This window comes from Triturus cristatus, chromosome 5_2 (assembly GCF_964204655.1).
Source record: "Triturus cristatus chromosome 5_2, aTriCri1.1, whole genome shotgun sequence".
Lineage (NCBI taxonomy): Eukaryota > Metazoa > Chordata > Amphibia > Caudata > Salamandridae > Triturus > Triturus cristatus.
Genome location: NC_140588.1, coordinates 23,467,254 through 23,494,209, shown reverse-complemented (window position 1 = coordinate 23,494,209; position 26,956 = coordinate 23,467,254). Strand labels below are relative to the sequence as shown.

At 42.2% G+C, this 26,956-nt stretch overlaps 1 protein-coding gene across 1 annotated transcript in view; it reads left to right on the top strand.

The window, feature by feature from the left end:
• LOC146822606 (tubulin polymerization-promoting protein-like) overlaps window positions 1-26,956 on the top strand; it is a 576,554-nt gene that overhangs the window by 497,366 nt on the left and 52,232 nt on the right. The window lies entirely within an intron of this gene.

Below are 26,956 nucleotides of genomic sequence, written 5' to 3'. Positions count from 1 at the left end.
TGGGGCCCGATTCACAGAACTAACTTAAAACAAAATCCTAAACTTACTACCATTTTGGTTTTCACAGAAGGCTCTTACTCATTTTGGTATTCACAGAAGGCACTTACTCATTTCGGTATTCATAGAAGTTAGGAGTCCTAACTTTAGGACTCCTAAATGCCTTCTGTGAATACCGAAAGTCTTAAAGTTAGGATTTTTCTCAGTTTAGGAGTAGTAAAGTTAGGACTCCTAACTTTACTACTCCTAAACTGAGATATGCTTGTTGGCGACCCCTGAGCTTGTGCATTGGACTCCGAGTAGTCCTAACCCGAGCAGTATTTGCACCAAAGAAATCGGGCCTCCTCGCACTGAGTGCTCCGTGGGCTGGTGCTTTGCAGACTTGCTTGCAGTCTCCTTGTGATCCCTGTTCCGTTGGCCTGTGGGTCATGGCGAGGGTCACCTTGTTTGTTCATGAGCTTCCCTGGTTGCTCCAGATTTGCCCTGACTCCCCATTGCTTGGAGAGTCCCCTGGACCTTGCTGGTCCCCACTGTAACCTGTTTATCCTTCCTGCATGGGTTGCATTTGCCAAGGCTTGTTGGTGTTCCAGCCGGACATCGACTGCTCAGTACTCAACATCATTCATGGGACAGCTCTCCTCCGGATCCTGGTGACACTTGACATCTCCGGGTCCCCGTGGCTGCAGAGTCAAACATCCCCTCTTCGCACCTGAAGCACCCGACATCGACGGGCATTTGACTACCGAGCCCCTGGTCACCTGAAGTGACTCAGACTCTGTCCCCTCTGCTTTCAGGTTCCTCTCACCTAGAATACAGGCTTGGATTCCACCGGACACTCTTCACCTTCCCGACAGCAGTACATCTTTGCAGCTCTCCATTGAAAACAACTAAGGTTTCCGACACCACTTGACCCCTATGCACCCGACTCCTCTGGGATAGGCAACATGGATATCTCGGTACTCACTGGTGGGTTGGCTGTAGAACCTCATATGTTCCCAAGGGTTGGCTTGAAGTCCTCGCAGAAGTGTCCTTAAACTATAACTTTGCAACCGCGACTTTCCCATAGAGTTGTGCGGAGCACGCGATTGTGTTTCCACACTGCACCTGTCCTCCATGGGCTCCCTGTGTCACTAACTTGGGTGGTTCCTTGGGGTCCCAGTGAATCTATGTGCTCTTTGCACTGTGTCTAGTCAAGTCGTGATTGTTATACCATTTATTTTATATGTGGTTCAGTCTCCCCCTGGAGCCCGCTGTGTATTGTGCTGCTTACGAATGTTCTATTGAGTCAGTATTCTGTGCTTTCTGTGCTTTCTGTTCAAATCTCATGTTGAGACTAGTAGAGAGTGTTATATTAATAAATACATATTTTTATATAACTACTGTGTGGTTCTTTTTTCATTTAGTCATTCAGGAGGTGATATTCTGGTAAAACAAGCTGCTTTACATTCCTTCAAGATTAAGCCTGAAGGCTGCTCTCTATAGCTACCACTAGGATAGCTTCCAATAAGGTTATCTTTGACCTCATACATCATAAGGGTCATGTGGAATGGTACAGGGTACCCACTTTAATTAGTGCACAGCATTTACCAGGCCACCTTCACACACTGATTAGTGAAGCCAAAGGTGATAAAGTAATGCTAAAAGAGCAATGCAATGATCAATGGAAAAGTCTCTGGGAAGAAGAATAAATAAGGAATGATTTTGTTATCAAGGTTTTTGATTCAAAGGTTTGAGGTTGTATCTAGGACTACTCCCTTGACTCACAGTAGTTTCCAAGCACAACAAAGAAATTCAATCAACTCCGCCCCAGGCCCCCTCCCTACCCATGGCATTTTTCGACAGTGTCAGCCATGAATGGCCTATCAGCTGCATGGTTGCAATTACAATAGTAGTACCTCACGTGACGTTGAGATGTTTATCATCACTCATATTAGTCTCTATTCATCTGCCTTGTTGCACACTAGTCAGGGTGAAAGTGAAATTGAGAATTTGCCATTTAACAGAGCATGGCTATAACAGAAAAAGAGATAATTGTGTAGTACAGCTGCCACACCTGCAGACAGTAGTAAAATAATGCATGTCTGTGACAAAAGTATGTCTGTCTAGGGTGCAAGCTGAATTGGCATTTGACTAAACAAAAGAGAGAAAATAAGAATTCTTGTCTACTCCATAGTGCCTAATGCCTGAAACTCTAATGTCATCCAAATCTTAGGGGGCGAGGAATCGAGGATACCACAAACGTTATGTACTGAAGCTTGTTTTAGTCACAGCGCTACACTTAAGCACAAAATCAAATGTGGTTTTAGGTGGCCAAAAGCAGACCGAAAGTCTGCGACAGTGTGATGTTTTGGAGTGAAAATCTGCACTATAGAAAGGAAAAAAGGGCAGGCTAATGAAGCGCTAACAAGCAGAGGAAGACAGATTGAAATCTATTCGTTGGCAGCATCTGTGGGATGCAAATCAGGCACAGCAAGCTGCTAAAGTTGTGTTCACACCGAGGCACGCCAACAACTTTTAAAAATAAAAACATTTGACATACAGCTTGCAAATGCTATTAATCACAAAAATCTTTAACCTAATTTATTTATACATTTTGTACTAACTTACTGGGTAAATCTATTAAATTAAAAAAAAACAGTATCTCTTTAGCAAAAATTAGGCAGCACAGTATCATCCAATGCTTAAAATCACTACCGCCCCCAGCACCACCAGCTTATGATCTAGTAGAAATTTAAATATACATAACCAGATATCTTGCTAGCAAAAGCCGCTGTATACACCAAAATAAAGCACTATGGTGGTTGTGATCTGTAATTTCTGCCCCAACAGTTTTTATAATTACACGGGAGGAATTTTTAGCGCGTTCTAAGTTTCATCTTTATTATTGCCCTGTTTTCAGCACGCTAGCTCTGAACTATAATGTGTGCCCAGGCATTTTCCATGGTAAAAAGTCGCACACATAACACTTCAAAGCTACCGTGCTCAAAGCTTTGAAGTGTTATGTGTGCGAATTTTTACCATGAAAAATGCTGGGGCACACATAATAGTTCAGATTTAGCGTGCTGAAAACAAAGCAATAATAAATATGAAACTTATAACATACTAAAATTTCCGCCCGCTACATTATGGTCAACATTTATTGCTCTATTTAGAGCACAGTGGCTGTGAACTGTAATTTCTGTCCCTACATTTTATATAATTGCAAGACTGTAGCAGGCGGAATTTTTAGCGCATTCTAAATTTCATCTTTATTATTACTGTGTTTGCGGTAAAAAGTCCTCCGCTACAATGTTCTAATACCCAAAAAATGCCAGGCCAAACATTACAGTTCAGAGACAGCGTGCTCAAAACACGACAATAATAAGCATAAAACTTATAACGCGGAAAAAATTCCGCCCGCTACAGTGTTGTAATTATTTATTGATGACGTGTTCTAAGTTTCATCTTTATTATTGCCCTGTTTTCAGCACGCTAGCTCTCAACTATTATGTGTGCCCCAGCATTTTCCATGGTAAAAAGTAGCACACATAACACTTCAAAGCTACCGTGCTCAAAGCTTTGAAGTGTTATGTGTGCGAATTTTTACCATGAAAAATGCTGGGGCACACATAATAGTTCAGATTTAGCTTGCTGAAAACAAAGCAATAATAAATATGAAACTTATAACGCGCTAAAATTTCCGCCCGCTACATTGTTGTCAACATTTATTGCTCTGTTTAGAGCACAGTGGCTGTGAACTGTAATTTCTGTCCCTACATTTTACATAATTGCAAGACTGTAGCAGGCGGAATTTTTTGCACGTTCTAAATTTAATCTTTATTATTGCTGTGTTTGCGGTAAAAAGTCCTCCGCTACAATGTTCTAATACCCAAAAAATGCCGGCCCAAACATTACAGTTCAGAGACAGCGTGCTCAAAACACGACAATAATAAGCATAAAACTTATAACGCGGAAAAAATTCCACCCGCTACAGTGTTGTCATTATTTATTAATGACGTGTTCTAAGTTTCATCTTTATTATTGCCCTGTTTTCAGCACGCTAGCTCTCAACTATTATGTGTGCCCCAGCATTTTCCATGGTAAAAAGTCGCACACATAACACTTCAAAGCTACCGTGCTCAAAGCTTTGAAGTGTTATGTGTGCGAATTTTTACCATGAAAAATGCTGGGGCACACATAATAGTTCAGATTTAGCTTGCTGAAAACAAAGCAATAATAAATATGAAACTTATAACGCGCTAAAATTTCCGCCCGCTACATTGTTGTCAACATTTATTGCTCTGTTTAGAGCACAGTGGCTGTGAACTGTAATTTCTGTCCCTACATTTTACATAATTGCAAGACTGTAGCAGGCGGAATTTTTAGCACGTTCTAAATTTAATCTTTATTATTGCTGTGTTTGCGGTAAAAAGTCCTCCGCTACAATGTTCTAATACCCAAAAAATGCCGGGCCAAACATTACAGTTCAGAGACAGTGTGCTCAAAACACGACAATAATAAGCATAAAACTTATAACGCGGAAAAAATTCCGCCCACTACAGTGTTGTAATTATTTATTGATGATGTGTTCTAAGTTTCATCTTTATTATTGCCCTGTTTTCAGCACGCTAGCTCTCAACTATGCTGTGTGCCCCAGCATTTTTCACTGTAAAAAATCGCACCCATAACACTTCAAAGCTACCGCTAAAACGTAGCTATTAACAAAATGCAGAGGAACACATAACAATTCAAAGCCAATAATAAACATCAAACTCATTACGCTGAAAAAAGTCCGCCCGCTACAGTCTTGTAATCATACAAAATGCCAAGGCAGACATTACAGTTCAGAGCCAGTGTGCTCAAACAGACGACAACCTCTAACAGTAATAAAATGAAAGTAAATAAATAAAATGCATTCAAGTCTCCAATTACAAAGGCAGAAGGCAGGCTACAGCGTGCTAACCAGATAGCAAAGAAGTGCAAGCAAAGTGAAAGTACACTGTAGTTAGGCGCCGCTGTATTGGAACTACACGGAAGTTAGAAAAACACCAACAGCCAACGGAAAAGGACATTACAAAAACACTAACACAACTGAGCCAATTGCAAGCAAGGAAACAAATAACATGAAATTTCACCCAACATACTAATTACTTTATGTCTCGCTGAGACAGCGCATGTGCTGCCAAGGCGAGACCTAAAAATGACATAATTATGCTACAAGACACATGGGTGGTGGTACCCACATTTGTCAATGGGTACCGATGTTATAATATCCCAGCTATTGGTTTCTGTTCTGGACGTGCATCAGGTGGTTTATTAGTATGGATAAACATAGCCCTGGGTGGTCATGTGGAGGTTCTGGAGACAGCCAGCACCAGCTTCCAGGCATTCTGCTGGAAAACACATTTAAATTTTTACTTAGTCAGTTTTTATAATAATGATTTTACCAATGTACAAAACCCAATATTCCAAGAACTAACCCATTTTCTTATCAAGCTATCTGATAGGGCAACTACCCAGGGCCAGGGTTTACACCTCTGCCTTACTGGCGACTTCAATGTCCACCTCCCTAATGGCAGAAAATCCTTAGGCTTCACACAGGGATGGTTGGGCCCAAAAAGTCAGGTGTTGGAGTCGATAGTGGAATCCCACAACTTATTTGATCTTATGGTAACTACAGGGATCGATGTTATCACCCAACCCACTTATTAAGGTAGAGGATCTCCCTCTCTGATTTACTTTATATTGATTAGTTGGAGTCTAGAACAGATCTTGCTCTATAGTTTAGTTGTCAAATCCACCTTAAACGACCATAATCCTCTTGAGGGTGCTCTACTAATGACCCACAGGAAAGTTTATGAGAGGGAGATAGGGGCTAGAGACCACCAACCCTCAACAGACACCTTAACATTGGTATGGAGAATGCACGATCCAGATCAAACTCTTGAGAAAATTGTAAAAGAAAACAGGAGACTATCTGAGGTCTGTTTATCAGAAAAGAATAGTACAATCAGCATAGTAGATGCCTTTAATTATTTCTGCCTAGGCATAGAAAATGCCCTTCTTAGACCAAATGCCCACCCAACAAGCTGAATGGCTGGTTTGACCATGACTGCACAATAGCTAACCGAAAACTAAGAATAGCATTAGGGAAAAAGCCCGGAAACCACAACTAATTGCTGCCTTGAGGAAACACTATTAGGCTGTCACAGCCAAGCGCTGCCAGAAAGTTCTAACAGACCAATGGGAGACACTGACACAAGCAGCTAATATGAAGGATAGTAAGCACTTCTGGGCTATAGTCTCTGATATGAGACACAAAAACCTAACAGTCTCCCCGGTCTCTTGTCATATTACAAGTGAATCCTGGTAAGATCATTTTAGTAAAGTTTATGTTTCCCCCATAATAGTGATAATCTTACTATAGACAGCAGAAAGTTAACAGATGTTAGTATTACAGTAGATGAGGTAGAAGAGGCCCTTATCTAAAGTATGGAAGGTAAAGCCCTGAAGCCCGATGGAATACCAATCGATTTACTCAAACTTAATATCCAACTGTGGTCTCCTATTTTAACTAATGTCTTTACTAAACTGCCACACATAGATGTCCCGGGCTCCTGGCACACTGCTATTATTCTCCCTATATTCAAGAAGGACAACCAAGAAGACCCCAGTTGGTATAGATCAATTATGTTGATCGATGCAACTGTAAAAGTCTTGGGACGTGTTATTTATAATAGAATTCAGGAGTGGCCCAAGCAAAGTCATTTTTATAGCCTTCGCAGCACAGATTTAGAAGCAAGGTTGGGACAGTTGAGCAATGTGCCAATTTGAACGTAATAATAGGTAAATACACAGTGGCCAAGCGTGTGCCCTTTTACATGGATTTAAGTGCCGCCTTCGACTGCGTTAACCGAACAAATGTATGGCACATGTTGCTGCTCAAGGGCCTGGATGCTCCCCTTGTCCATTTTCTTGCATATCTCCATAGGGGCATGAGAGCCAGAGTTAGACTTAGTGATAATGGGAATGTCAGAAAGTGGTGGGAGCACACTGTTTCACCTCTCAGCACAGTTTCCACCTTAGCATTATGGTAAATGCAGTTCATGGTACATGCTTACTTGGATATTTACTGGAGTATTCCACCAAAATTGGTGCAGGTTAGTTCTGCAAATCTCTAGACACATGTTTCTTGATATCATCCATCATCAGTAGAGGTAAAAACTAATGTAATCTGGGGTTGCTGAGCAGGCTGCTACAATCCTTTCAGGTCTCAGTACCTCTCACAGGTGCACAGGTGCATCTCCACAAGCTTGTCAGCTCAATGGCTCAAGGGAGCCTTTTCAAACAGAAAGGGGTGGGAGCCCACTGCTTCATTTCTCAGCACAGCTCCTCCCTAAGCATTATGGTAATTGCAGTTCATGGTACATGCTTACTTGAATATTTACTGGAGTATTCCACTGAAGGTGGTGCAGGTTAGTGCTGTGAATTTCTAGACACATGTTTCTGGATATCATCCATCATCAGTAGAGATAAAAACAAATTTAATCTGGGGTTGCTGAGCAGGCTGCGACAATCCTTTCAGGTCTCAGTACCTCTCACAGGCGCACAGGTGCATCTCCACAAGCTCCACAGCTCAATGGCTCAAGGGAGCCTTTTCAAACAGAAAGGGGTGAGAGCACACTGCTTTATCTCTCAGCACAGCTCTCCCCTTAGCATTATGGTAAATGCAGTTCATGGTACATGCTTACTTGAATATTTACTGGAGTATTCCACTGAAGTTGGTGCAGGTTAGTGCTGTGAATTTCTAGACACGTGTTTCTGGATATCACCCGTCATCAGTAGAGATAAAAACAAATTTAATCTGGGGTTGCTGAGCAGGCTGCTACAATCCTTTTAGGTCTCAGTACCTCTCACAGGCGTACAGGTGCATCTCCACAAGCTCGTCAGCTCAATGGCTCAAGGTAGCCTTTTCAAACAGAAAAGGGTGGGAGCACACTGCTTCACCTCTCAGCACAGTTTGCCCCTTAGCATTATGGTAAATGCAGTTCATGGTACATGCTTACTTGAATATTTCCTGGAGTATTCCACCAAAGGTGGTGCAGGTTAGTGCTGTAAATCTCTAGACACTTGTTTCTGGATATCATCTATCATCAGTAGAGATAAAAACAAATTTAATCTGGTGTTGCTGAGCAGGCTGCCACTATCCTTTTAGGTCTCGGTACCTCTCACAGGTGCCCAGGTGCATCTCCACAAGTTCATCAACTCAATGGCTGAAGGGAACCTTTTCAAACAGAAAGGGGTGGGAGAACACTGCTTCACCTCTCAGCACAGCTCTCCCCTTAGTATTAAGGTAAATGCAGTTTATAGTACATGCTTACTTGAATATTTACTGGAGTATTCCACCAAAGTTGGTGCAGGTTATTGCTGTAACTCTCTAGACACGTGTTTCTGGATATCATCCATCATCAGTAGAGATAAAACAAATTTAATTTGGGGTTGCTGAGCAGGCTGCCATAATCCTTTCAGGTCTCAGTACCTCTCACACTGGCACATAAGTGCAGCTCCACAAGCTCGTCAGATCAATGAACTGTGCTGGGAGGCAGTGTGCTCCCATCCCCTTTCTGTTTAAAAAAGCTCCCTTGAGCCACTGAGCTAACAAGCTTTTGGAGATGCACCAGGGGTACTGAGACCTGAGAGACTGTGGCAGCCTTTCCAGCAATCTCAGAAGGAATTTCGTTTTTTATCTCTACTGATGAAGGATACTATCCAGAAACACATGTGTTTAGAGATTTACAGCACTAACCTGCACCAACTTTGGTGAACTACCTAGCTAAAATTCAAGTAAGCAATCACTGTGAACTGCATTTTCCACAATGCTAAGTGGCGAACGGTGCTGGGAGGTGAGGCAGTGTGCTCCCATCCCCCTTCTGTTTGAAAAGGCTCCCTTGAGCCACTGAGCTGACGAGAATTTGGAGATGCACCTGTGTGCCAGAGAGAGGTACTGAGACCTGAGAGACTGTGGCAGCCTTTCCAGCAACCCCAGAAGGAATTTTGTTTTTTTATCTCTACTGGTGAAGGATAATATCCAGAAACACCTGTGTCTAGAGATTTACAGCACTAACCCGCACCAACTTTGGTGAACCACTACAGCTAAAATTCAAGTAAGCAATCACTGTGAACTGCATTTACCACAATGCTAAGGGGCGAACTGTGCTGGGAGGTGAGGCAGTGTGCTCCCATCCTCCTTCTGATTATGGGAATGTATTAGAGGGAATTGAGATTGGCAGGGGAGTCTGATAAGGATGAGTGCTACCTCCGCTCCTGTTCATACTGTACATTAATGATCTTTACCTGGCCCTAGCCCTTATAACCAGCAACGTCCCATCCATTAAAGGGAAATCCCTACCCACACTCTTAAATGCAGATGACTCAGTGTTAATGGCTCAGACTCCCAATGCATTACGCCTCCTAGTATCTGCATTCATTGATTTTATGTCTAAACTAGACCTTAAAAACAATTTTGCAAAATCACATATCATGGCATGCCGCCCACACTGCATTCAATTGTCTATTTATTATGCAAGTAGGGGATAATTCCCTAACTAGTGTTAAGACTTTTTCATATCTAAGAGTCATGTTCTCTGCCTCTGGAGCTTGGTCAACTAGTATTGCACACCGTAGAATGTTATTTTCCAAAGCAATCGGTTCACTATTTTCCCTTCCTCAGCCCCGTAGCTATGTTGCAAATCTATAAATCCCAATGTGTCTCAATTGCCACTTAAGGTTTGGCAATCTGGAGGGGGTCGCAAACTGCAAAACCCTACAATTAAAAGAAATTGGTTCAGTAGGAGACTATTCCCCCCCCATATTATCTGTCACAAAGAGCTAAGTTTGTTATATATAACTGACTTTATTTGAGTGAGGCATTTATTATTCTGGCTATCGATTTGGAGCAACAACCAGGCAGTACGTACAAGAGATATTATAAAAGACTGTCTCTCCTGTGATAACGGCCTCCGAATTCCGTGGTTGGCATATATTAAATCCTAACTTGGAAAAAGTGGTATGCAGAGGGTCTTTACAGAGAAAAAACTATGTCCAACTTTTAGTGGAAAGGAAGTAGCCTTAGCTTTTTATCACCTAGTGCAGGAAAGTCAAATTTGAAGCGCAGTAGGGAAACCGATCATAACCGCATAGTTGTCCTTGAGCACCTCGCCGTCATCCCCATCTATTTAGAGCAGCCTAGTGGGAGATGGAAACACTCTCTGTTATTTAGGTTTCAAGCCAACACTGTTAAATTCCTACTGTCCTTTCCTCTTGGCCACCAACCAAACCTTGCTGCTATTCCTTGCCCGTGTAATAACAAGTCATGCCAGACTATGACACATTTTTTATTGTCTTGTACATTTTATGAATTACACACAAGGCTGTTTTTGATTCCACTTTTTAAAAGGAAATACGGTGATATTAGGCAATGCAGAGCTATGTTTTTATTTATTATTCAGTTGTCAGACAGTGAAACATGTTTATATATAGGCTCATTCTTCAGACATGCTGTGAGGGCATGTGGCACTTTATTACTTTAACAATCTGCTGCTATCTTGTTATTTTATTTACCAATCTTTTTAATACATAGTGTGGTGCATAGACGTGTTTTTATCTGATATATAAAGGTTTGACAATGAAACATGTTTTTAAGTAGGTTAATCTTAAGATTTTGTGAAGGAATGTGGCACTTTATTTTGAATAATTTGCTGCTATCTATAATTCTCTATCTTTAAATATTCACTTATGTTTTTAACTGGATGAAATGTTAATTGTTATATGCATGTTAATTTTATGGAAGGAAAAACCTTTCAAATAAAGTGTCAAACTGAACTGAAGTGAGTAGTACTAGACTAGTACAGTGACAGGACAGAATGCTATCAAGTTGTCAGTCTGCCCCCAGAAAGACCCAAGTTACATTATGTTCTGTTGTACTGGGCTTTGAAAGATAGCACATAAAATTAGAATATCTGTAGGAGTCAAATAAGCCCACATAAACAACACACACAGTTGTAATGATTGAAGAGAAAAAAAATGATACTCTATTGTCAAATTGGGAGTTGTATCTCTGCATTCCTCTTGTACTGTCTGTCAATCTTGGGTGCCTGGCTCATGCGGTTTGGTAAGGTAAGTGTGAGTTGTTTTTCCTGATATTGAAAAATTAAGGAGAAAGATTAAACTGCATAAGAACTTGAGTGCAACAAGAAGACTTTCAGAGGCAGCATGGCTAAATCATGTCTGTTTCGGGCAGTTACTTCCAACAACAGGCTCCCCACCCAACATCCACTTACATGTAGGTCTGGTCGGGTGTTGTTGTTTACCTTTAAGCTACTCCAAAGTCATCATTATCCAAATCGGTTGGTTTTAGTGAATTTGAAAACTTCCATCTTCGTCTGGTACCATTTCTCGAAGTAGTCCTGCTCAAGCCCATGCCCTGAGTCATTCCATCAATCATCTCTGATCCTCCTGCGTCTGAATCAAAGTATGATGTCTAACTCCGTACCAACAGTGTCCCAAGTCCAGACTCATCCCGACTCAAAATGCAATAGATTGGCCTGTAGTAATACAATTTTGTTATTGAACAACAAGAAGGGAAAGATTGACTTGAGTCAATTTTTTGTGTGTAGAACAGAGTAGACTAGACTGATTTGTGCCTGCAAGATTCACATTATCTAAGTGACTGGTCGGGTCTGTCTTTGAGGAGTATAAATAAAGAATAAAACAACAAACAAAGCAGTGTGGACAGTGTGGAGTGGACCCAGTGAATAAATCTCGCTATCCGATCTCTCAAAGTAGAAGGAAAAAACATAACCTTCAGGGGAAAATTAGTGACCAGCTGTCGGTAGGCCACCAGAATAATGAATCTCAATCATCATCACTAACACATTAAGAGTAGCAAACAAACACCCAGTCTCACACTGCCTGCCAGCCACCACATAAATCATCTCTTCTTCTCAAGTCACTCTCAACATACATGATGATGACATATAATTCACAACAAGTTCACATCATTCACAACAAACAACAATCACTCAGCATGCAATGCATGCCAACATTTACCTGTTCTTCCGGTGTGCTCACCAACTGTGTTTCGATTGGTGGCACATTGCAGAATGCAGATCCTCCATTTGTTTGCTGAAAATTGAATTATAATAATGTCACATGTGGGGCAGTTCCTCTAGGCTAGGAAAGGATAGATAGTTAGGAACAAGGGTTGGAGGCAGGCACACATTTGTTTGTATTCTCCATCAATGTCTGGCTTGAGGGAAATGGATTTAGGGTGATCTGGGACTTACTTTTTCACTGACTGCACACAGTTGCTACTCCGGCAATAAAATGTATCTAAGAATAAGACAGTGGGGATGGATTTGGGAACCAGACCCTCACAAATAATTAAGTAAATAATGTTCCTTAGCTATATTTGTTTTGGGGGGGAGGGGGGTGTTCGGGCATCAAAGAAAGAAAGTAACTAGAAAGCCTAGTTGTTAGGTAATAGTGCTTGTCCTCATACTTTTGTGGTTCACCTAGAAGTAGGTCTTCTAACACACTACTTCCATGACCTGAGTCGCCGTCGTCATCTTCCCGCTGTGGTACAGCAGGTATGGTGTAATTCGGTGGTATAAAGTACTGATTTATTTTGATCATGGTTAATCTCTCCACATTTTGGGATGAGAGACTGGTTTGCGTAGCAGAATGGCACCAGCAGCACTGAAAACACGCTCAGCAGAGACACTGGCTACGGGGCAAGCCAGATAGGTTATTGCCAGCCTGCTGAGCACTGGCCATTGGTGCCTTTTCCCATACCAATACAGCAATGAGTTTTGATCAAAGTAGACCTCTGTTGGGTCATCCAGATAGGCCTTGACCCTCCGCTCAAAGGTAATGGATGCTCCGCTTTGCTTGGCCTCTTTTGTCTTTGCATCAGTACTGGACTTAAGCCCTGCCAGTAAAAAAAACATTCATTTGCCGATTTTGGGGTTGATGCTCCTGTTCTTGTTGTTGATGTTGTTCTTGCTGTTGGTGGTTTTGGCTGCTGTGAGCAACTGTATTGCCCTCAGGCTCTGAAGTTCAACTTGAAGGCTGCCCTGCAGTACTTGTTGTGCTCTGGAGGAGCAGGCCTCTAATTCCTGGCCAATCTTTCTCTAGCTGACTGGCTTGCACAGCTATCCAAGTTTTGCAGTTGGCAACATCCCAGTCTGACAAAAGAAGAAAAGTGTCTAGTAATGGTTTGTACCGTGGATCAAGAATGGTGGCACAGATTTAATGGTTTGATGACACAATGTCTCTTTGCACCCTTGTGTTTGCAGATAAGCAGAGGATTAAGCTCTCCACCAACTCATATACTTCTTTTTTTCCTCCACACCTATGTACATTGCAGACACCTCCTTTAGCTGTTCCTGTAGCATGTGCAACAATGGGATAGCTTGGCCCATGGTATTGTCCTCCTTGCTGACTTCATGGGTGAACACCTAAAAAGCAAACAGCATCTCTGTCAGGCATTTAACTAGGCCCCATTGGTCCATCTCAATGATCATGCCTTTCACAATTGTATCCCCTCTTTGCATGACCTATTTATGTATTGGTCTGTACTGCTCAAACAGATGTTCAAATGCAAAAACAACAATTGATGGATAGAATGCAGAACAATGTCATACATTCACCCCAGTACAGAGATCTGGGCCTAAATCCATCGTTCCTTTGCTCACCATGCCATTCCAGTTTGGACCCAGCCATATGCAAATCTGTCTTGGCCCTGCGCCCAATGGGAACAGTCCATCCCGAACTGCCAGGCCAGGTCCTCCCTGGACTGGAAACAAGCATCCTAGGACCGGTTTCGGGCTTTCAGCCCTCATCAGCCAGGATAGCTTGACTCCAGTGGCATGGAGAGCACGGGACTCACGTCTGAGCATACCCATCCCACTCGGGGTAACAAATGCAAAAACAACAATTGATGGACAGAATGCAGAACAATGTCATACATTCACCCCACTACAGAGATCTGGGCCTAAATCCATTGTTCTTTTGCTCACCATGCCATTCCAGTTTGGACCCAGCCATATGCAAATCAGTCTTGACCCTGCGCCCAATGGGAACAGTCCAGCCCGAACTGCCAGGCCACGTCCTCCATGGACTGGAAACATACATCCTAGGACCAGTTTCGGGCTTTCAGCTCATATCCGCCAGGATAGCTTGACTCCAGTGGCATGGAGAGCACAGGACTCACATCTGAGCATACCCGTCCCACTCGGGGTGACAAATGCAAAAACAACAATTGATGGACAGAATGCAGAACAATGTTTCACCCCAGGTCAGGTCCTCCCTGGACTGGAAACAAGCATCCTAGGACCGGTTTCAAGAGGACCTGGCTTGGCAGTTCGGGCTGGACTGTTCCCATGGGACACAGGGTCAAGACTGAATTGCATATAGCCAGGTCTAAACTGGGGTGGCATGGTGAGCAAAAGAATGATGGATTTAACCCAGATCTCTTGACTGGGGGTGAATGTTTTGATTTGTTCTGCATTCCGTCCATCAATTGTGTGTCTTTTGCTTTCTCGCCCTAAGTGCGCCAGGTATGACCAGATGTGGGCCCTGGGCTCACTGTGCCACTGGAATCAAGCTATCTTGGCTGAAGAGGGGTGAAACCCCGAGACCGGTACTAGGATGCTTGTTTCAGGTCCAGGAAGGACCTGGCTTGGCTTTTTGGGCTGGACTGTTCCCATGAGGCACAGGGTCAAGACTGATTTGCATATAGCCAGTTCTAAACTGGGGTGGCATGGTGAGCAAAAGAATGATGGATTTAACCCAGATCTCATGACTGCGGGTGAATGTTTTGATTTGATTTGCTTTCCGTCCATCAATTGTGTGTCTTTTGCTTTCTTGCCCTAAGTGCGCCAGGTATGACCAGATGTGGGCCCTGGGCTCACTGTGCCACTGGAATCAAGCTATCTTGGCTGAAGAGGGGTGAAACCCCAAAACCGGTCCTAGGATGCTTGTTTCCGGTCCAGGGAGGACCTGGCTTGGCAGTTTGGGCTGGACTGTTCCCATGAGGCACAGAGTCAAGACTGATTTGCATATAGCCAGGTCTACACTGGGGTGGCATGGTGAGCAAAAGAAGGGTGGATTTAACCCAGATCTCTTGACTGGGGGTGAATGTTTTGATTTGTTCTGCATTCCGTCCATAATTGTCTGTCTTTTGCTTTCTCGCCCTTAGTGCGCCAGGTATGCCCAGACGTGGGTCCTGGGCTCACTGTGCCACTGGAATCAAGCTATCTTGGCTGAAGAGGGGTGAAACCCCCAAACCGGTCCTAGGATGCTTGTTTCCGGTCCAGGGAGGACCTGGCTTGGCAGTTCGGGCTCGACTGTTCCCATGAGGCACAGGGTCAAGACTGATTTGCATATAGCCAGGTCTAAACTGGGGTGGCATGGTGAGCAAAAGAATGATGGATTTAACCCATATCTCTTGACTGGGGGTGACTGTTTTGATTTGTTCTGCATTCCGTCCATCAATTGGGGTTAATTTTTGCAAACAGATGTTCAAGCTTGTAATGAATTGAGTTCCAATGTTTTGGCACCTCCTGGATGAGTGCTTTAACTGCCATTCTATTTTCACGTTGAATGATCCTCAGCTGCTTCCAGGCTTTAAAAGAATGGCTGAAATGTGTGCAGATTCCTCTGCAGGTGGTCAGTAAGTTTCGGACTCAGTCTTCTTTTTTCAGAAAGTCTTGAACAATGATGTTAATGCAGTAGTCCAAACACAGGAATCTGAAATTGCAGCCATCAGCCATGGCCTTAATTATATTACTATCATTGTCGGTGGCAACAAAACCAATGCTAAGCAGTCTTGGTCGCAGCCATTCAAAGACTTTAGTGTTAAAGTCTTCCAAAATGTTTGCAGCAGTATGGGATTTCTCCTTGGCGAACATGGCTACTCTTGCATACTGTCGAGCTCCATTAAAAATCTCAGCAATGTCAACAGCTGCAGATATCTTTTCTCTAACCCCCACAAAAGAGATCCACTTTGCAGTGATGCACATGTAATCAGTGGCTAGGCAACTGGTCCACATGTCTGTTGTCAGGTGGATAGTGTGAACATCACTGTGTGACAAAGCTTGTCCAATTCAATTCCAGCCCGTCGCGAAGTTGCGCTAGAACAGCAACTCTGGCGAAATAGTACCAGCTAGGATCCTTCCATTTTGGGCGGATGGCTGCCTCAAATTCAAGAAAACCCACCCCTTCCACAAAAGAAAAAGTTAGGAGGTCCAGCGCTAACATTTTAGCCAGCTTTGCATTGTACAAACGTGCCGTTTGGGTGGTTGCATTCGTACTGACCCTCTGACCCAAACATGCTGAGAATGGTAGCCTGAACTTTTTTCTTTTCTGGTGCCGCAGAGGCAGGTGACTTCTTAGCAGACATTGGTAGGCTCAATAATGCGCATTTTGGTGCAGCAGTCACTGTACTCTCTTGCCTTGGTGTCTCGACTTGACTCTTGTGCCATTGTGATGTTGCTGATGATGATGTGGGTGATATCACTGCACTGCTGGGGACAGGGTTGCTTTGTGTACCGGAGAAAATGTCTTCCTCTTCTTCACCTTCCACCGTGATCAGATCTGATTCCCTGCTCATCCTTTCACCACCTCCACCAACAACACTTGCAGTTTTTTGGCCGCTAAGGTGCGCCTCCCACTGGATAAAGTGGTGTTTTCTCAATTGGATTGCTTGGACTCCAGTACTATAGTTTGTACCAAGCTTACCCCAAATAAAACTTGCTCCACAAATGGAGCATATAGCAATGTTCACCTCCTTTGTTCTAACTGAAAAGAAGCTTCAAACTGGGGAGGCCAACTTTTTGCCGCTGCTGGTGCCACTTTCAATGTCGGATGAACTGGTAGGTGGGTGTTACATTTGACTCTCTTCAGTACCTACTTCTACTGAGGTGGTTGTGGTGGATGTAGGTATCTGTCGGGAATTTGTAAATATGGCAGCTGGAGGTGGTGCTAGTGGCATCTGTGTTGGTTTTATCTGTGGTGCCACATCCCTCAGAGCAATTTGTGATGGGATAATGTTGGTCACACTCTCCACCGGGGCAGGGCTAATGCCCATGATGACTGGCTAGTCTTCATCATCCTCTTCTACATTTACCTCTATAAATCTAAGGCTTTCAGGAACCTCCTTTTTCCCTAGCCTTGTCTCGTGGTGTGTCTCAGGCTCAGACTGAGGCGGGGTCCAAGTGGTGTCTAGATCACCAGAAGGACGGCTTGGAGAAGAAGCAAATGGACTGACCCTCCTTTTTTCTTGCTGGGAATCTGGAAGACAATCGATCTTCTGAAAGAGTGGCTTGCTTTTCTTCCTCAGAAAGAAGCTTGATCTCCTGAACTGCCCCTACTTCGGTAGGAACTACTATTGGTGATTGTGGCTGTTGTTGTTCACTTATCTGAGTTTCCTGTATTAATTGGGCACTACTTTGTGATAACGATTTCAACGTCACTGCTCATCATCGTTGTCGTGATTAAACTGTCTGCCGCGAGACAGACATGGGCTTGGGCCTAGATTGGTGGGGTGGGTCCACTGATGTGGGGGTCCTGCTTCCAGCTTGCTCCCTAGACACCATTCCTGTATGCGCAAGTTTTGATTTCCCCAAAAAGATCTTAGGCAACATACCAGTGGCGGTAAGGGCCTTCTTCTCACAGGCAACTTTCTTGGTACTGGTACTTCTCTTCTTTGGGGTCATCTTATAGCTGTGAGCTAGCAGCAGCACTTAGCTTCACACAAGTTAAAAAGATGTCTGCGGTCACACGTCACGTTGTGCATAGGCCTTCTTTCTGGCAGTACTATGGGTGATGTTGTCTCCTCCTCCTCTTGTGCACCTAAAAGGAAAGAGGCAAAAAGAACATCAGTGAAACTTGGCATTGTTGTAGTTCAACTACTAGTACAAACAAATATAATATCATTTAGTGAGTGTGGTCACACTTGTTACCTCAGTTATAAAATAAAATTACATTACAGTGTAACCATTTGTGACACTTTGACAACAACATAAGCTTTCATGGTGCACTGTTATGACCAGTACACTCAAGAAGGATAGGGAAGAAGAACAACAACAAAATACAAATGTAACTGTTTTACTTACCTGCATTGTCTTCAAATGAGACAACCTGCTTACTGATGTACTGCAATGCCTAAACTATGCAATTACTTTGTTTTGCCCTAATCTGGAAAAGTAACTAGAAAGTAATCTAAAATAATTACAAGCATTCTAAAGAGTTTACAACCCATTTTCTCTACTGCAAAGTAACTTGTATGCTTCTACAAAAACCAATACACACTGTATCTTGAAAAGTATTATTGTACTTAAAGTATCACTTACATGCTACTAAGTGACTCTTGGTTCTAGTACTAGAAATAACAAAGTGACAACTTTTTATACAGGCTATTGGTCTGGATTCAGTCTTTTAGTGTGTGACATCATTTCTTGCTTGAGTGTTTACAACAAATGCTTAACACTACCCTCTGGTAAGCCTGACTGCTCAACCACACTACCACAAAAGAGAGTAAGGTACTATTATCTACTTTAGCCTCTGATATACCTCTGGGGATCCACTGGACGCTGTGCACACTATACCATACTTTGGTATAGTATATACAGAGCCAGCTTCCTATAGGTGGTGTCCTTTAACTATTTTTCTTTTTATTCTGAATGACGAACCAAAAAGGCATACAACCCTCAGGGAGAGGAGTAGGCCTAACGTCTAGGGCGGTCACCCTCAAATCTGGGGAACCGGGTTCAAGTCTCGGCAAGGAGGTGCAATATCCTGTGATTCTTGGCAAATCACTTAATCTCCCTGTGCCTAACAAAAATGAATGGGTCCCCATGTAACACAAGTGGCGCTTGTGTAAAGCGCTCTGATACCCAATACCTTAGGGTCAAGTTCGCGATATATAAAACTCCTTAAACAAAATAAAAAAAACCCTTCTAACTGTTATTAGAACGGTTTAAGAACAGAATTTTTTAGCTACAGATTGACACATTTTGGGTCAAATCCAGAGAGTTATTCAAGGTAGCATAGCAGCATTAGCCTAATACTTTAGTCTAGGAGAGACTAAGGTTTGAGACCCCTGACAGTGAGTTCATTTGCATATAATCTTTTACGTTTGGCTGACAGGAATCTAATTTTTCTGCTAAAGTTTTTGCATATTTCTTGTCAGTTATCCAAGGTGAATAGGTAACATAGCATCATTAACGTAATGCTTTAGTTTATGAGAGACAGGGGTTCGACACCCCTGTGGGTGAGTTTATTTGCAGAGAATATTTTACATTTTGCTAATTTATATATTTTTTTGGTGTCTTTTGTATTTCTCCTTAGGCTGTATTTTTCCTTTTAAGTTGGATTGAACTCTCTAACAGGTTTTTTTCTTATGAACTGTGTTTAAACTGAGAGGTTAGCAGCAGATTATGAACAAGTTCCAGGAATGGCATGGTGTGCTTCGAGCTATTTGATTGAGCCATAAAAACAAACAAAATGTTTGAGTTAATTAATTAACAACATATGGAGCACATTTAATATGATGATTACAACTGATATATCAAGTGTTCAGTTTATTGCCAGGCTTCTCATGATGTTTTTGAAGGTTATGACATTTTCTCAGAATTGCCTAAGCCAGGCACGTACATAGGAACTCTGAAAATAATCTCACATGGCCAGCACCCTCCCTGTACTCATCTAGGGGAGTTATTTAATGCTCTCTGAACTCCATACAGAATATGGTACCAACTAAGACCTGAACTTATCGCCCTAAAAGTCAAAGCTTGTTTAATCATGCCATTGGCCATTTCTACACTGCTGTTCGATTCAGCTTTGAACGGGTTCTCGAAATGCAGACAAGCTCCCAGAGCAAACATTGAATCCCTGTAAGCCTTAGAAATGAACGCAGGACCATTATTTGAATGAATGAACTGCCCCTATTGACACTAGACAATGCAAATCTTTTATTGCTGCTACAGCGTTTGCATTTTTCTGTGGCCAAACCCATAGTAATCGAGAAAATGAATCAATAGCTACCAATATTTACTTATATCATTTGGTTGAATTTAGGGGGCTGATATGATCCAAATAAATCCCCAGAAGAGTATATTTGAAATCATGAGGGGAGTTAGAGAGGGTCTTTTTACAGTGAAGGGTTTGGTTTGTTGACAAATTATGTGCTGTCTAACATATTCCCTAGTCTGTTTATATAAACTAGGCCACCAGTAGCATTTCAGTATCATGGCTACAGTTGCATTTATTCCTGTATGGGCAGAATCCAACCTCTCATGCGCTTCTTTGATTAACTCTAATCTAGACAGATTATTATGTATTATTTTCCCCCCACTCCTGGTATCATAGCTATAGCAGTGTTATCTGAATTAAGGTGTATGAGTATCCAGGAGGAAAACCTGCAGGAGGTTTCCAAACTTACTTGGCTGCATGCATTGCTGTTAAAATATCACTGTCGATAATTATTTGATATCTGGTTAGAACTGCTACTCAGACAGTCTGAATTGCAACGTTTGTCTTTAGGTCAGCTGCACAGTTTGTTTTAGCGTGAATGCCATCAGGTTGATGGCCCAACGTGTGCCCCACATGGACCAATAGAGCTTGTCTTGTAAAACAGCTACCTTTCCACAAAGCTGTTAATTATTTATAGGTTTTCCCTTTGAATCCTTGAATCCATTCAATCTCCATTGCTGCACATCAACATTGTAGCCTTGCACACAGAATGATGGGTCAGACACAATGAGTGTGGGAACTGACGAGTCAATCTTCTGAATGGAAGTTGCAGGGGATGTAATTTGGCATGTTGTACAGTACCATCATCTAAGAGTTTACTGTGGGTGCATTGGGAAATGAATTCATCAACCTTCATTACACCTTGTACTGCTGCACAGACTGTGGAGTATTTATATTGTGTTTTTACCACAGGTGGGCAGAGCCATCTGTATACTATCCTGTTCATATAGGAAAAAAGCTTGTGTATGAAGAGAGGAATCATACTAAAACTTTACAACTACTGCACTGATAGAAGAGGCTCAACGTGCCCATCTTGGGTGTAGGACATGAGCATTAGGAATGTTTACCTTTGTAGCAATAGTGAACCCGACTGGTCCTTACCAGTCCTGCTCGCTGCTGCTGGTGGGCCTGCCATTCCAGGAACACGGCTGTCTCCAGTAGGATCTCCCTCCAAGGATGGGGCAGTGCCAGTGGGGCTAGGGAAGGATCTCTGGGTGTAGCATTTAGCGACCCTCAGGTCTAAACTGAACCCCCTGCACATGCCAGGAATGCAGGCTGAAATGTTCTGACTGCAGACACTGCAGCAGTGTACTGATGGGGCATGCTTTGTTTCACTGTGTGTCTCCTAAGGGGTTGTACTCGTATTGATCATCGATGCTGCTGCAGCTCCCAGTGCCTCCATTTTCAGGGGATATCTACGTTTGAAACGGAATAATTCAATAACCCTACCTTCTCCTTGCAGACGCCTCCCTTCTCCTGACAGACACTTATCTTCTCCTCGCAGACACATAGGGGCAGATTCACAGAACTATTCTTAGACAAAATCCTAAACTTACTGCTTTTGGTATTCACAGAAGGCATTTACGTTTTTTGGGATTCATAGAATGTACTTACGACTCCTAACTTTTCGTCCGCACGTACTCTCGGCACCCGGACCGTACTCTCTGGCTAGGGCCGTACTCTCCGACTTGAGCTGTAATCTCCGACTTGGGCCGGATGAAGTGTAATCAATAGAGCGGATTGCAATTTTTACACAAAAAGGAACATTAGGAATGTGTGATAAATGGTAGAGGAGGTCATGAAAAACAGTTGGGCAGGGAAAAGGGTACGGCCAGACACTACATCATAACCCAGAAAAAGTTTTCTCCTGTGCATCATGGTACATGCAGTGCACAATTTGCACTCCCCTCAGTGTTGACTTTGCAGTCAACACTATTATGTTATTTCTATCTATTAAAAATAATGTTGATCCTTTACACTATTTAAAAACGTTCAATATGTTGCAGATATCATCAGCCAGGTAGTGATCCTTTCACACAAACACTATCCATGCTGTCATCTAATCTCTGTAGCACAATGTTGGCACTAATAGGATAACGCAGGCATTATCCTTGCATTTTTCATTTCACATAGGCAAAACCCATGCACTTATGCAATCACCGAGACACTACCCCTGTACTTATGCAATCACCAATGCTCTGCCCATGTACTCATGCAATCACTCAGGTACTACTGTTGAACTCATTCATTCACCTCTAATACTACTTCTGCACTCACTCATTCAGTGATACACTAACCATGCACTCATCCAATGACCCGGGCATTTCTGTTGCAGTCACTCAGGCACTACCCATGTACTCATCTAAGCAACTAGACATTAACCATGCACTAATAAAGTCACTCAGGGACTACCTATGCACTCATCCAATCACTCAGACAGTACCCCTGCACTTATCTGCAATGGTGTTTTCACGTCATATGATTCTGCCATAATTTATACAACGCAGATAGTTTTGTTTTGCCTGAACCTTTTCTTACTTATCTGTGTTTGTTTCCTTGTTTCCATGTGTAAGTAGGACGTTGGATATGTCCCACTTGAATTTTTTTGTATACTTTGTTCATATATTTATCTTGTGATTAAAACCCTGTCTGGCTGGACAGTGAATATAACTTCTATCTAGACTATATTTATTCCAAAACTAATTCTAAACTGTCTAGGGACCCCTATTCTCTAAAAAATACTTACCCAAGGTCCCTGACCTACTGCTAATTGGGTTCCCTTGTTCTTTAAAACACCACTTAAGAGACAAGGCACATAACACTGTGCAGTTGACTCGCATCTAATTTATAGGAATAAATAACCAAATTATTTACCTTCAATTCCTTTTGCTTGTTCAACTCCTCTTCTTTGGTGTGATGTATGATGTGTTGATGTACATGTAAATGCTGCCTTTTGAAAGGCCGGTGGCAGTCTTGTGTGTTAATTGAATGCACCACACACACAGCAGGAAGGGACAGCATTTCATTTGTATGCACTGTTCTTTGTGCAGTTTTTGAAGTTGCTGTGTGTTGGATGCATTTGGTGTACATTGGTTTTGTGTTTGGTCGTATAGTGATGTTTTTTACTAAGACGGAGTGGAACCCCACAGGCTACACTGAGTTTTTATGCAACTCGACAGAATTCTGCGTAGTGCAACCCCGCAAACTCCTTCCACCCCTGGTCCTGTGCTAGACCTTTGCTTATGCTGGATAACCTTTATCCTATGAAGGTGTCCGTCAGGCAATCTTCAATTTTGGGGGTTAAAAAAACACTACTTCTAACTAATTGATCTCACAAGCAATTCAGAAGGCCATTTCATCATGCTTTGTGGGAGCGTTAATAGTCTGTGGACTAATAGTTTGTATTTGTGCAGGAGCTTCTGAACCCACTACAACAGCAGGTCTGGAGCTCAAAGTGCATTGTACCAACTGTACAAGTCTCCTGTGTAAGTTAACTATGTAGACACCTTTAACGCCTCAGTTTGTGTTCAGTTGTCAGGGTGAGGAACAGTAGTGTACCCAGCCAACACTGGCCACCTAGCCCTATCATTACTCAGTGCCCCCAAATGGACATTTCTGGGCTAACCTAACACCCAAACGTCTACTTCTATGCTCTATACTAAGAGAGCATGGAAGGCGGAGCAACTTGTACTCTCGAGTTTCTTATGGCAAAAAGATTATCTGAATACCTTGTTGACAGCAAAGTCTGCCTTTATCAGTGTAGGTGAAAATAGAGTGTTCCATATGAAGGGCAAACACACTCTGCGGTAGCTGTCAGTCTTGCCCTTGGGACTCCACGCTATCACATTCACATTCAGGCTTCAGGCATGATGTAGCGAAGTGCAGAGTGTTCTCGCAATAGGTGAATCTGGCAGAAACTCTGACTAGGTCCTCACTGACCTCTCCTCACAAGTTATTATAACAAATTTAGGGTTCCTATGGCACACCTTCGTATATGTAATAGATCTATAGATATTCAAGATCAAGTGTATAAAAACTATAAAGGATAATTTTCCCTTCTTCTTTTTCACATTAGACAAAATACAATAACAGGAATTCAAAACATTGATTCAACACGATCCGATTTTAGTGAAGATCTGTATTTCTTTATTCTTGTCCGTGAAGATATTTCATTGTTTTCCTAAAATATTCCCAGCACATTATAGCCAACACGTGTTTCGTCTTGTTCTAAGACTTTCTCAAGGCTGGAATAATAAACACACCAACATAAATAAATAGACACACAAGGACAAACCCATAAAAAACTTTAAAACAACAAAGAAAACGTATCCATTGAGCAATGTGCCAAGGTTGACACAGGAGTAGTGGCATGAGCAGTCATGATTGTAGATACTGACCAAGGTATAAACAATATGTGTGCTTTCAGTATTTTAACATTGTATCACCAAGCACAGAACCATACCAGAAAAAGTTGAAGTGTGATCATTAACAAAAAGTAAAGGAATGTGCAAACTGTTGAAGTCCCAAATCACAAAAAAAAACCACCAGTGAAACCCTCATTGGGTGCAACCAAAAACCCTAAAAGATATGTATTAAACCTACCCTTTAAATATACAACTGCATATCATATAATAGTAGTAGCCCGAGTTCTTTAAAGCATGATGAGCTTTGTAAAATGACTCATGAGTAGGTATTGGTATACCCTTCAGAAAACTGTAAAACAAAAATGTCAACCAAATAAGAACAATCCATAACCTTGTCCGGAAATGAATTGGACAAAATGCACCACATGAGTTAGAACAATATATATATAGAAATTGTATCTACTTTCCCAGTAGTTTTCAGGTTCGAATCCCACTAGTGTATAAGAAATATAACATGACTCACTCCTCGTAAATATGAGTCAACTGTATCGGACCATTCCAACCCTTCTGAGTAAATCATCGTAATCCTGGTAATTCATAAACAATGTAGCTTGTTATTTCAAAACATAACTTCAAGTTACGAATGTGGGTTGTCATTTAATACCAACAAACTCACATTTTCTTGCTATCAGCGTGTAAATTCTAGACTGGTAACTACCATCCTACATATAAAATAATTGTATAAAAAAATATACATTTATGGTGGAGACACCAGCTCAATGTCCCCTAATCCATTGAGATACCGTACTCGGTGTTTCTATCAAAACGCCATGGAGTGAAGGGAAAACAATCTCAATCAATGATTAAACGGAGTTGCATCCATTCATTTTAAAACGACCAAATCTTAACACCCGTGCCATGGATACAATTATAAACACAGAACATCCTATATAAATGAAACCCTCGATTACCCTATCACTATCTAATAAGGGCCAGTTTTTTTCTCTAAGTACACAACACTCACCTCTCACATAAAGACACAATTCGTCAAAAAAATGCCATTATCAGGCTTCCTGCATTCATCAATTTTTCATCAATGTTCCACGGTACAAATATGATAAAATGTCACCTGAAACAAAGATAACAACATGCTTCTACATTGTTCTATGGCATCTAATTGTTTCAATAGGCATATCACCTCTTTTCAGCACCTACCGAACAAAACTGAATAGAGACGCCGATCCGCGTGTTTACGTGCCGAAGATGAAAATGAAATGCGAGAAACGCTCGTATTTTAAACGGCGTCTCCTTTAGTTTCAACCTGTCACATGACTTCCCTCCATCCCAGTGAGTAAAAATAGACAAAGGACATAGCGGAGACCTAAACAACATACCACAATGCAGCGCCATCTTGTCATGTCTGCAATCAAACGCGGCCCCATCGTAACAGACAAGATACTAGCCGGGTTTGGAGCTATATTTGACTAATGCGACCTGCGCAAACATCCTAAATGAAATAAAATAGATGATATCACTGCTATTCACAAATACAGTTCATCACAATCCAAAGCGAGTCGACATAAACATTAGGGCCATATTAATCAATGTCTTCACAGTAGATAGAGGATTAAACACAGATCGAGAACTGCATGTGTTTTTACGTGAATAAACTGCCATTGTTGTGTCCTGTCTTTTGATGCTGACTCTAGTTCTCTGGCGCTGCATTGTGGTATGTTGTTTAGGTCTCCGCTATGTCCTTTGTCTATTTTTACTCACTGGGATGGAGGAAAGTCATGTGACAGATTGAAACTAAAGGAGACGCCGTTTAAAATACGAGTGTTTTTCGCATTTCGTTTTCATCTTCGGCACGTAAACACGCGGATCGGCGTCTCTATTCACTTTAGTTCGGTAAGTGCTGAAATGAGGTGATATGCCTATTGAAACAATTAGATGCCATAGAACAATGTAGAAGCATGTTGTTATCCTTGTTTCAGGTGACATTTTATCATATTTGTACCGTGGAACATTGATGAAAAATTGATGAATGCAGGAAGCCTGATAATGGCATTTTTTTGACGAATTGTGTCTTTATGTGAGAGGTGAGTGTTGTGTACTTAGAGAAAAAAATGGCCCTTATTAGATAGTGATAGGGTAATCGAGGGTTTCATTTATACAGGATGTTCTGTGTTTATAATTGTATCCATGGCACGGGTGTTAAGATTTGGTAGTTTTAAAATGAATGGATGCAACTCCGTTTAATCATTGTTAGACGGCGACCTCAGAGGAGCCCGGAAAGGGGGTCCAGACTACCCTGAGACCCACCCTCAAAGTATCGTAGCCGGGCACTGGCGGGAGACTCCTCAGGAGGAGAAATCTCGTATCGAGGATCGTACTTCCGGCACCACACGACACAGAAACACCACACCGTGCGTTCTTAGGACCCAATCTTTATCAAACAGGTTAGCACTGCAAATATGTACAAGGAGAGCGCGGGCTCAATGAGTCTCGGAAGGGATAGGGGG